At 46.1% G+C, this 12,984-nt stretch overlaps 1 protein-coding gene across 1 annotated transcript in view; it reads left to right on the top strand.

The window, feature by feature from the left end:
* Window positions 1-12,984, top strand: part of Spns3 (sphingolipid transporter 3 (putative)) — a 69,413-nt gene that overhangs the window by 26,706 nt on the left and 29,723 nt on the right.

Genomic DNA, 12,984 nt, shown 5'->3' with positions numbered 1-12,984 from the left:
TTCCTGCCCTTGCTCAGTTCTGTGGTCCTGGGCACAGTTGCTGGGCTTGGTGGTCCCCACCTCTGTGGACATGAAACCCTTGCACATGAATGCCATGTTCATCCAGACGCTGGATTGAACAGCACGTTCATGATGCCTTTTTTGGTTCTGCAGCAGTTTGATATGTTCCCCACTCATATCCTGGTCTTGGTTTGTCTAGCCATCCTTTTTTTTTTTTTGGTCGGTCGTGGGGCTTGAACTCTGGGCCTGGGTGCTGTCTCTCAGCTCTTCAGCTCAAGGCCAGCGCTCTACCACTTGAGCTACAGGGCCACTTCCGGTTTTCTGGTGGTTTTATTGGAAATAGGAGTCTCACGGTCTCTCCTGCCCGGGCTGGCTTTGAACCGCGATCCTCAGATCTCAGCCTCCTGAGTAGCTAGGATTACAGGCGTGAGCCACCAGCGCCCAAGTCCATCCTTATGGATTCATCTCCTTTGAATCCCAATGTTGGCTCTGCTTCCAAAACTGCTACCCAGGTCCAGACAATTTCCCCAGGAGAATGACAGTGTAACATGCTCATGTGCTGTTTGTGCCATCTTCTATCCCTTGTTCCTAATGCCACTCCTTCTTTAAGACTCTGACCCTTGGGGTTGAGAAGGTGGCTCAGTGGTAAGACTGCTTGTCTTGTATGCATGAGGCCTTGGGTTCGATTCCTCAGCACCACATAAGCAGAAAAAAAAAAAAAAGCCAGATGTGGTACTATGGCTCAAGTGGTAGCGTGCTAGCCTTGAGCTGAAGAGCTGAGGGACAGCGCCCAGGCCCAGAGTTCAGGCCCCACGACTGGACCCTCCCCCCCAAAAAAAAAAGACTGACTCTTGAAGAGCTATGCTGGGAAGATGGATAATGAAATAGCCAAGAGTTAAGAATTACCTTGGTGGGGAATTTGTTTTCTTGGTGCCAGTACTGGGACTTGAACTCAAGGCCATGGGGCGCTCTGTTAACTAACAGAGCTCTAGGCTAACACTCTACCACTTGAACCACACCTCCACTTCCTGCTTTTTGTTGGTTATTTGTGAGATAAGAGTCTCACGGGGCTGGGAAGGTGGCTCAGTGGTAGAGCGCTTGCCTCGCATGCATGAGGTCCTGGGTTCGATTCCTTACCACCACATAAGCAGAAAAAGCCAGAAGTGGTGCTGTGGCTCAAATGGTAGAGCACTAGCCTTGAGCTGAAGAGCTGAGGGACAGCGCCCAGGCCCAGTCAGGCCCCACCACCGACAAAAAAAAAAAAAAAAAAAAAGAGTCTCACAGACTTTTCTACCCAGGTTGCCTATGAACCACAATCCTTATATCTTAGCCTCCTTAGTAGTTAGGATGACAGGTGTGAGCCATCAGCACCCATCTTGGAACCTTTCTTTCTTTTTTTTATAAGTAATTTTTTATTGTGATTAAGTGATTACATAAATTTCACAAATTTCACAGTATTGTGAGATAATGATACTTAGTTAAAGTCACAAACACCTTCTAACCTTCATGAGGCAAATTGTCATTAGTGTGGTTTATAAAGTTTCTGAATTCTATGAGCTTTGACAATATAGATGTTTCTTCCACACTGGGTGGTATGTGCATTTCTTTCCTTTTGCTTAATGTTAGCTGTTGCCTCTATCCCTCTCATTCCTCCCCCCCATCACTGCCCTTGAATTGCTTAGTTCATTTTCATCGATGTCCAGTGCAGCTGATGGGCCCCTCTGTTGTATATTTTCCCGTTTCCCTCTGATTCTGTGTCTTCTTAGTTTCCCTCATGTGTGCATGTGCACATATGTGTGTGTGTGTGTGTGTGTGTGTGTGTGTGTACCATATATGTGGTCAACAGCATAGGGTCATTTAGTAATGATATGACAAGATGAGTGGAGGTCCTTTGTTTCTCGAGTCTTACTTTGTATCTCCTTACGTTTTGGATTTAACATCCACATATCAGGGATACCATGTGCCATTTGTCTCTTTGCTCTTGGCTTAACTCACTCAAAATGATTTTTTCTAGTTCAATTTTCCTGCGAATGCCATTATTCTGTTCTTTCTAATGGCTGCATAATATTCCATTGTATATAGGTACCACAATTTTTGGAATGGAACCTTTCTTTTTTTTGGGTCTGGTCGTGGGGCCTGAACTCTGGGCCTGGGCGCTGTCCCTCAGCTCTTCAGCTCAAGGCTAGCGCTCTACCACTTGAGCCACAGCACCACTTCCAGCTTTTTTCTTTTTGCTTATGTGGTGCTGAGGAATCGAACCCAGGGCCTCAGGCATGCAAGGCAAGTGCTCTACCACTGAGCCAACTTCCCAGTCCCTGGAATCTTTCTTAAATGGGTTCTGGTCACTCATTGTCCAGCCTGGGGCTTTAGCTGACTTCCCTAGTGACTGGAAGAGGCCATCAGTTCCTTCTATGGGTGTTACTATTTAGGCTGCTGACTCTGTTATGAAAAATGTTCTCTTATTCCACTTCACAGATTGGAAAACTGAGGTCTAGAGAAAGCCACAGACAAATAACAAGTCAGACAAAACTCCAACTTAGCTCCAAAGATGCTCAGTCTATGTTCTTGTCACCCCATGGCAGAGAAGCAGAGCCTGGGTCCATTGGGCACTAACAAGTGTCTCATGCTGATTGATGCGGTGGGAGCTGGTAGGAGCTGGTGGCACCCATGGGGCCTGACTGCAGGGAGCTCGAGGCTCAGGCAGGTGGGAGCTGTCAAGGCTGGCCCCTGCATCACCAGTGGGGGCAGCAGCCTCTCTGCCAGCTCTGCTGCTGCTGCTGTCTTGGTTGGCTGCTTTTTGGCTGTGTTTTGGGGACACAGCTGTCTCCCACCCTGTCACCTGGCACATCTCCAGAACTGGATGTCTCATCTAGAGATGACATTGTGTCTTGGCCAACAAAGCCAGCTGGAGAAGCTTCTCCCAGCCTGTCTGAGGGAAGGGGAGAGGGTGAGGGGCAGGAAGGTGAGCAGGGCCAGGAGACAGTCATTCTCTAGCACTAGAAGCTGTATGGCTCGCAGGACATCATTGGGGCTGAGTTCTGCTGGCCTAAATTCCAGCACTCCCCACCATGGCTGGTCTGTGTCCATGCCTCTGCCTTATGTGGGGACTATGGCTCCTCGTCAGCAGGTGTCATTCATAAACCCCTTACCCTTTCCCAGCTCTGCCTCTACTCCCTGCCTGTCCCTCTGTCCTGCTGGCTCATACCTTGTCTGCTTTCTCCAGGACAGTCTGGAAGCTGCCCTCTTGTGTTCCTCTTGGTACACTGCTGTAATCTACCCTTTCCACAGAACTAGAAGAAGCTTTCTTTTCTTTTGCTTTCTCTTTTCTTTTCTTTTGCCTGTCCCGGGGCTTGAACTTAGGGCCTGCCCTGTCTCTGAGCTTCTTTTGCTCAAGGCTAGCACTCTACTACTTGAGCCACAGCACCAATTCCAGCTTTTTCTGTTTGTGTGGTGCTGAGGAATCTAACCCAGGGCTTCATGCATGCTAAGCAAGAACTCTACCACTGAGCCACATTCCCAGCCCCAGAGGGAACTTTCGGACACTGTAGACTTTCTTGCTCAAAAGCGTTGCATGTTTCCCTGGTGCTTGTGAAAGTAGATCCTGCTCCTCATCCTGGCCGTCAAAGCCTTCATGAACTACCATGACAGTCTCCCTGGCCTCTTCCTCTCTGCAGTCCTGCCATGCAGGACTCCTGCTGGCCCCTAGACTGTCTGCCATGTCCTTCTGTTCTGCCCCTTCCCCATCTCCATCCACCAAGTCATTCTTCACGCTCTCGCTCCATGGAGCCTTCTCTGTCCTCTTGCCCGGATCTCTGTCCCTGTCCTTGGTGTTTCTCAGCATTGGCACTCTTGACTCACAGCTCTGATTTCCCTTGTCACACAGTTCCACTCGTGAGTTTCCACAGGGCCAAGATCTAGTTTCAGCTCTTTCTCAGTACTTCAGCCTAAGCCTAGTGTCAGGCTTCTGGGTGACTGGAGGTAAATGTGGACTTGCTGAGTGAAGAGTTGAGTGACAAGTCCTCTGTATGTATTTATTTATTCATCAGAGACTGTGTTGATCAGTGGCATTCTAGTTCACATGTTGTGGCTGTAGCAATGCAACACAGAAATATCTTTGTTCTTAGAGAGTTTACATTCCAGTTGGGAGAGATGGGTGACAAGAAAGATACAGTGGCTTAGTGCTAAAGAGCTTGCCTAGCATGCGTGTAGCCCTGGGTTCAATTCCTCAACACCACATACACGGAAAAAGCCAGAAGTGGCGCTGTGGCTCAAGTGGTAGAGTACTAGCCTTAAGCAAAAGAAGCTCAGGGACAGTGCCCAGGCCCTGAGTTCAAGCCCCAGGACTGGCAAAAAAGAGGGAAAGAAAGAAAGATACAGTATAAGCTGGTGCATGCCTATAATCCCAACACTTAGAAGGCTAAGGCAGGAAAATGGAGACTTCGAGGCAGCCCAGGCTACACAGTAAGACTATCTCAAACATAACAATAACAACAAACCCAAACCAAAGCACATACATTCATAAGTAAAATTTATACTATTTCAGGTGGTAATAAATATGCAGGAGAAAGGGAAATAGAGAATGGGTGTTGGGAGAAGAGGGTTAAAGATTTTTCTTCTTCTTCTTTTTTTTTTTTTGGTGCCAGTCCTGGGGCTTGATCTCAGGGCCTGGGTATTGTCTCTGAGCTGTTGTGCTCAAGTCTAGTGCTCTACCACTTGAGCCACAGCTCCATTTCCAGCTTTTGGGTAGTTAATTAGAGATAGAATCTCACATACTTTCCTGCTTGGGCTGGCTTTGAACCATGATCCTTAGATCTCAGAGCAGTTAGGATTACAGGTGTGAATGGCCAGCACCTTGCTGAGAGCTGTAGTTTTTCTTTTTGGTATAGGGCTTGAACTCTGGGCTTGGGTCCTGCCTCTCAGCTCTTCAGTTCAGTGGTTCTCTACCATTTGAGCTATAGAACCACTTCTGGTTTTTGAGTGCCTAATTGGAGATAAGAGTCTCATGAGGACTTTTGTGCCTGGACAGGCTTCAAACCACGATCCTCAAATCAGCTTCTTGAGTAGCTAGAATTATAGTCATGAGCCACTGGTGCCCAGTTATGAGCTGTAGTTTTATATAGTATAGCCAGAGGGCTTAAAGAGAGGTAATAATAATAACAATAATAGTAATAATAATAATAACCCTACTGTATTGTATTGCTACTGTATTGTATGCATAGAATGCTAAGCAAGTGGTTTCCTACTGAGCTACATCCTCAGTTCCAGAAGATGATGATTTTGTGAGGACTATAGGAAATGAAGGAGTAAATTAGGTGGGTATCTGTGGGAACAGTGCTCTGGGAAGAGGAACAGCAAGTATACAGAGTCAGGAGTGTACTGAAGGTTTGAGGAATGGCAAAGATGCCACTGTGGCGAGAATGGAGAGAGAATAGAGGGAAAGAGAAGTGAGCAAAGAAGGATGTTAGGGCTGGAGTGTATGGTATTTGTGGACACTCGTAGAATTGACTTTAACTGAGAGTGAAATGGGATTCTGTGATAAGAAGCTGAGACCCTTCCTGGCACTAGTGGCTAACACTTATTATCCTAGCTATTCAGGAAACTGAGACCTGAGGATTGTGGATCAAAGCCAGCCCAGGCAAAAAAGCCCATGAGACTCTTATCTCCAATTAACCAGAAAAAAAGTCAGATGTGGCTCAAGTGGTAGAGTGCCAGCCTTGAGCAGAAAAAGCTAAGGGATAATGCCCAGGCCGCCAAGTTTAAGCCCTAGCACTGGCACAAAGGAAAATAAAAAGTTTAGACCTAAGACCTGGCTTTTGCCTGCTGCATCTATTGAGACTACCATTGATTTTTGTCTTTTCATCTATTACTATAGTGTATTACACTATACATGTTTAACCAACCTTGAATTCTTGGCATTTTCCCTCAGTCATGGTCTATAATCATTTCCACATGTTGCTGGATTTAGCTTGGTAGCACTTTTTCTTTTTCTTTTTCTTTGCTGGTCCTGGGGCTTTGACTCAGGGCCTTACTCTCACTTGGCCTTTTTGTTCAAGGTTGGTACCTTACCACTTACACCACACCTCTACTTCTGGCTTTCTGCTGGTTAACTAGAGATAAGTGTCTCACAGACCCTTATGCCTGGGCTGACTTCAAACTGTGATCCTCAGATCTCAACCTCCTGGCAACTGGCTGACTTGGTAGTCTTTTGCTGAGGATTTTTTTTTCTAGTACTAGGGCTTGAACTCAGGGCTTTGCACACTACTCAGATTGCTTACTCACAGCTGGCACTCTACCATTTGAACCATGCTTCCAGTTTGTCATTTTTCTGATTATTTTGGAGACAGAGTATAGCAGACTGCTCAGCCCAAGCTGGTTTTGAACTTTGATCTCCCAGGTTTCAGTTCCTGAGTAGCTAAGATTAATAGGCACAAGCCAGTAGTACTCAGCTTTCGTTGAGAATTTTTACATCTATATTATTTATAGAGGATTATCTATATTTATAGGAGTATGCATTTTACATTTATATTCTTGTGATATCTTTGGTTTTGGTATTGTGGTAATGGCCTCAGAATGAGTTACAAACATTTCTTCCTTTGCTATTTTTGTAACTACTGATGAAATTTGTGTAACTTCATCTTTAAACATTTTGTAGAATTTACTATCTGGTTCTGGACTTTGGTTTGGGAGAAGTTTTTTTTTTTATTACAAACTCAATATTTACTCATTATAGGTCAATTCAGATTTTCCTGCTTCTTGAGTGAGTTTCAGTAGTTTGTGTCTTTCTAGGAATTTGTACAGGTAATTTAATCTAGTTTCTTGGCATATAGCTATTTATAATAGCTCCTTATATAGGGCGTACTGTATTTTGCTTTCTTTGAGGTTGGTAATAATGTTCCTGCATTCATTCCTGATTTTAGTAATTTGATCTTTTTTCCCCCTGTCTGTTTAACAAAAGATTTGCTAAAATTTCCGATCTTTTATTTTCCCCCCTACTTCTTCCTCTTTCTTTCTGTTGGCAAGACTGGGTCTTGCTACACAGAAGAGGTAGCTTAGGATTCATTCTTACCTCTTCTCCCTGAGTTCTGGAATTATACGTGGGCAACACCATGCTTAATGTTAATTTTGCTGATGTTTTCAAAGAACTGACTTTTGGTTTCATTGATTTTATCTTTTTTTTATTGCTGTCTTATGTTTCACAGTATCAGTGTGGCTACTCTGTTGAGGATATCGGCATGGGACTGGGAGGGAGGAGGAAAGGACAGAAGCAGAGAGAAGAGTCAGGAGGCTGTTGCTATAATGGGTGACAGTGGATAGTGGATAGTACTAGAACCAGAGTTGCCACAATGGTGGTGATAAATGGTTGGATTATAGGTAGGTTTTGAAGGTAATGTTACTAGAATTTCCTGATAGTTTTGACATGTGGTATCAGACAGAGGAGAGTTAGGAGTTGAGTCTTGGAAATGGATGGATCTAGAACAAATCATGTTAGGTGAGGTAAGCCAAGTTTAGAGAGACAAATGGAGCATATGTGGAAGGTTGATTTAAAACACACCAGATGTGATAAGACCAAAGGAAGATACTCGTAGAGGAGGAACACAAAGGAACACAATGCCTCTGTGCCTCTGATCACATAAAATAATATTTATCAAACTGAACTAAAAAAAAGAGTTGAGTCCTGGGGTTTGGCCTGAGATGCCAGAGAGAGGGAGAGAGCACTACATGAGACAGGAATATGAATTGGTACAATGTGCTTGGGAAATGTCAACAGTATGGTCTTTGTACTTTCTGAGTTTATGTGGGAAGTCATCATCTATGTGGAAGTATTGATAGACAGGAAGAAGACTGGGGTCTAGGGGATGTGGCCTCACTCCTAACACTTCAATGGGTGGGAGCATGTTGGGTGCTACCTTGATCATGGCAGGGATAGGAAGTCAGCATTAGAAAAGGTCCCCAGGGACTGAAGACTTGACTTCTGTTGGGCTTCAGAATAGGAAGAGTCCCATTAGCATCTTCGACTCATCCACCTGTCCATCCATCCAGCCATACTCTCAGGTCATAGGAACCAAAGTGTATGTGTGCTGCTGAAGAAGCCCATTTGGATGAGACAGGCTCAGAGACTGTGGGGAGGCAGAGCGTGTGCTGGAGTGTGCATGCATCTGAGTGTGAGCGCATTCAGGTCCATGAGCAGAAGTGTGGATATGTGTACTCTTGTAAGCATTCAAGTCCACAAATAGAAATATGTATGTGGAGCCGGGCGCCAGTGGCTCACGCCTGTAATCCTTGCTACTCAGGAGGCTGAGATATGAGGATCATGGTTCAAAGCCAGCCCTGGCAGGAAAGTCTGTGAGACTCTTATCTCCAATAAACCACTAGAAAACTGGAAGTGGTGCTGTGGCTCAAGCGGCAGAGTGCTCGCCTTGAACTGGAGAGCTGAGGGACAGCGCCCAAGCCCAGAGTTCAAGCCCGATGACCAACATAAAAAAAAAAGAAATATGTATGTACCCTTATATGACCATGAACACACATAGATTTGTGCTAAATGTGTGGTAGGTGTAATGGGATGCCATGTTCATTTACACATGTATGTACATACATATTATATATGAGTGTGTCCACATGTGCTGCTCATAGGCAGATCTGTGCATCAGGAATGCACATGATTGTATGGGAGATGTGCTCACCATGCGTCTGTGGCTTAATACAGCTTTTCTTTAATACAGCTTTTCTTCTATTTTTTTTTTTGGTGCTTGCAACTGTATTGTCTGGGAAGGATGGGTTTGGCAATTCAGTGTGTCTACTCCCAAATTTCCTGGAATAGAGACCAAATTGTGCAGTGAAGTTTCATGGAAACAAAGTTTTCTGAGTATCTAAAGTCTACTCTAGGGGCTTTCCTGGGGGTGCCCCAGTCCTGTGGTCACCTGCAGGTGTGGAGGGCCTGTCTCTCCCATCTTTCTAGGCCTCTTGGCAGAAGAGGTGGACTTCCTGGCTGTTAATTAGGATCCAGACACAGCCACAGCAGGTCTTGGCTCACACCCCTTGCTTGGCTTTTTTCCCAGAGCAGCTGCCCTTCAGAGGAGAAGGGTTTGTACTCAGAGGAGGGTCCAAACACAAGGCAGAGGCTTCCATTTTCAACCTAGTGGCTGGAGGATGTGGCTGAGCTTTAGCTGTCCCAATCTAGTGGGCTTGGTGTTCAGGGTGACACAGTCAGGGCACGGACAAAAACATACACCGATGAGTCGTGAGTCCTGAATGTCATTCCTCCTTCTTCACTTACCAGATGTGTGACCTAGGGCAAGATAGTGACCTTGCTGCGCCTCAGTACACTCAGCAGTAAAACGACAGGCTACGACCTCCCCTTCGGAAGGTGTCCCACATAAAAGGGAACTTTCCAGCCTTTTCTTTTCTTTTTCCTTCTTTTTTTTCTTCCAGTTGTGGGGCTTGAACTCTGGGCCTGAGCTCTTCAGCTGAAGGCTAGCACTCTACCACTTGAGCCACAGCTCCACTTCTAGTTTCCTGGTGGTTCATTGGAGAAAAGAATCTCATGGATGATCCTGCAGGGGCTGGCTTTGAACTGTGATCCTCAGATCTCAGCCTCCTGAGTAGCTAGGATTACAGGCTTGAGCTACCTGTGCCCAGCTCTTTCCAGTCCTTTCTAATCCTTGGTTATGGAACAAAACTTGGTGCCTCAAAGCAAGAAAAATACTTGTTTTGCTCACAGATTTTCAGTTTGAATGAGGCTTAAATTAGAGGAGTAGAGGGTAGTGACATGTCTATTTCATTGAGATTAGCTGATAGGCTAGGAAAAGGCACTGGATCATGAAAGACTAGAGCAGTTAAGGTGAACTTAGTTAGAGCCATTGGCTCAAGTTCCTGTCTACAGCCTTTCCATGTACCCTGGGCTTTCTTACAACATGTGGTCAGATGATACCAAGTTACCTACCCTGAAAAGTTACCTTGAAGGTAACATTGGCTGAAGGTGATGTTTCTCTGCATTCTATTCTTTGCTCTGGTCAGAGGCTCCTGTTCAGATTAGCAGGGCAAGGAGGATCAGAAATCTGAAAGAGGGGCTGGGAAGGTGGCTCAGTGGTAGAGCGCTTGCCTTGCATGCCTGAGGCCCTGGGTTCGATTCCTCAGCACCACATAAGCAAAAAGAAAAAAGCTGGAAGTGGCGCTGTGACTCAAGTGGTAGAGCACTAACCTTGAGCTGAAGAGCTGAGGGACAGTGCCCAGGCCCAGAGTTCAGGCCCCACAACCGGACCCCCCCTCCAAAAAAAAATAAAAGAAATCTGAAAGAGTAGGTGGGACTGGAAACTCTTCAGAGTCTTGGGAAGTTAGTTAGCCACTGTGTTCTGGGGACATCCTTTTCCATTGTGCTAGGTCCTGCTGAGATCTGACTTTGCACACATAGCTTGGGCTGGGGGCTCAAACCTGTAATCCTGTCTACTTTGAGAGTAGCTGAGAGCTGAGGATTGCAGTTCAAAGCCAGCCCAAATAGGAAAGTCCTTGAGACTATTATCTCCAATTAACCACTAGAAAACCAGAAGTGGTACTAGGCATCTGTGGCTCACGCCTGTAATCCTAGCTACTCAGGAGGATGAGATTTGAGGATCACGGTTCAAAGTCAGCCTGGGAAGGAAAGTCCATGAGACTCTTATCTCCAATAAACCACCAGAAAACCGGAAGGGGTGCTGTGGCTCAAGTGGTAGAGTGCTAGTCTTGAGCTGAAGAGATGAGAGACAGTGCCCAGGCCCAGAGTTCAAGCTCCATAACTGACAAAAAAAGTAAAAAAAATATCCACACATGTGTCTGGAGAGCCCTCAAAGTGTGGGCCTCCAGCTTCTACCACTCTCTGGCCACACATGTGACGACCCTGGAACCAGGGGCTCAAATTCAGACCCCTCTGTCTCCTTGGCTGAAGGAGTGGATCTGTTACAGGTTTCAAGGGACAGAGTAGAGGCCATGGTCAGGTGGCAGGGCAGGTCTTGGCTGGTAGTAACAGCCAAGCTCTTTACTCTTATCAAATATTTCCCATAGGCTGGGCACCTATGGCTTGTGTCTGTAATCCTAGCTACTCAGGAGGCTGAGATTTGAGGATCAGGGATCAAAGCCAGCCCTTGCAGGAACATCCGTGAGACTCTTGTTTCCAATTAACTACCAGAAAACTGGAAGTGGAACTGTAGTTCAAGTGGTATAGCACTTGCCTTGAGCTGAAGAGCTCAGGGACAGCACCCAGGTCCAGAGTTCAAGTCCCACGACCGACCGGAAAAAAAAATCCCATGCACATGTCAGGCTGATCCAGGCACTGGAGGAACATAATATGTGTTGAAAGGCATACACATGTCTATTAGATGAGTATAGGTTCTCTGGAGAGTAACTGAGCAAGGAAAGGACAAGGAGGGGGCTGAGCAAGAGGTCAGAAGTAGCCTCATATGACAATGACATATCAATAGGAACCAGAATCAGATGAAGGAGAGATCTAGGAGAATGTCAGTGTCAAGTGCAGAAGAGCTCTCCAGACAGGAGGAATGGCAGGCAAAAGGTGGGGGGGGGGTGAGAGAGAGGGAGAGAGGGAGAGAGAGAGAGGTGCAAATGTGTCTGGGGTGGGAGAGCCAGGAAGTAGTGGAGGAGATGATGTATGGTGGAGACTCAGGGAGCAGATTGTGTTGAGCCTTGCAATGACTGTGGGTTCAGATGTGAGTCAGATGGAAGATCATTAGTGGTGTCCTACACAGAAGTGAAATGCTCTGATTTGTGGTTTGGTTTGTATGGAGTATCTGTTGGAACATAGCAAATCACTCCAAAAATTAGTGGCTTAAGACAACCAGTTAGGGGCTGGGATGGTGGCTCAGTGGTAGAGTGCTTGCCTTGCATGCCCTGGGTTCGATTCCTCAGCACCACATAAGCAGAAAAATCTGGAAGCGATACTGTGGCTCAAGTGGTAGAGCACTAGCCTTGAGCTGAAGAGCTGAGGGACAGTGTCCAGGCCCAGAGTTCAGGTCTCAGGACCAAAAAAAAAAAAAAAAAAGGCAACCAATTATTATTCTGACAACTTTGTGGCTTGGCTGCGAGATTCACCTGCGTTCACTCATGTGATGGCTTGACCTGGCTTGCATGTTCTGGCCTCCTTTAGGTCTGACCGGAACTCCTTGCTTCTTGCTTCTTCCCTTCCCTTCACCTTTCCTCCCCTCCCTTCTCCTTCCATCATCTCCCCTCCCCTCTCTTCTCTTCTCTCCTCATCTCCCCTCTTCCTTCCTTCCCTTCTCCTTTCCTTCTCTCCCCATCGTTCCCATTCCTTCTCTTCTTTCTTTCTTTCTTTCTTTCTTTCTTTCTTTCTTTCTTTCTTTCTTTCTTTCTTTCTTTCTTTCTTTCTTTCTTTCTTTCTTTCTTTCTGTTAGTAATAAGAGCTTGAATTCAAGGTCTTTTTTAAATTTATTTTTTGTCGGTCATGGGACTTGAACTCTGGGCTTGGGCGCTGTCCCTGTGCTCTTCAGCTCAAGGCAAGCACTCTACCGCTTGAGCCACAGTGCCACTTCCAGTTTTCTGGTGGTTTATTGGAGATAAGAGTTTCACAGACTTTCCTGCCCGGGCTGGCTTTGAACCACGATTCTCAGATCTCAGCCTCCTCAGTAGCTAGGATTACAGGCATGAGCCACCGGCGCCCAGCTTTGAATTCAAGGTCTTGCACATTTTCTTGGCTTATTCTGCTGGAGACTGGAGTGTTATCACTTGAGCCATACCTCCTGTTCCATTTCTGCTTCTTCACATGACTTGTTTTTTCATTGGTCATGGGGCTTGAACTCTGGCCTGGGTGCTGTCCCTCAGCTCTTCAGCTCAAAGCTAGCACTTTACCACTTGAGCCACAGTGCCACTTCCATTTTCCTGAGTGGATTATTGAGGATAAGAGTCTCATGGACTTTCCTTCCCCAGCTAGCTTTGAACCGTGATCCTCAGATCTCAGCCTCCTGAGTAGCTAGGATTACAGGC

This window comes from Dipodomys spectabilis, unplaced genomic scaffold, assembly GCF_019054845.1.
Source record: "Dipodomys spectabilis isolate Male_0828 unplaced genomic scaffold, ASM1905484v1 ptg000062l, whole genome shotgun sequence".
Classification (NCBI taxonomy): domain Eukaryota; kingdom Metazoa; phylum Chordata; class Mammalia; order Rodentia; family Heteromyidae; genus Dipodomys; species Dipodomys spectabilis.
The sequence above is the reverse complement of the archived record's forward strand: the minus strand, read 5'-3'. Positions and strand labels throughout refer to the sequence as shown.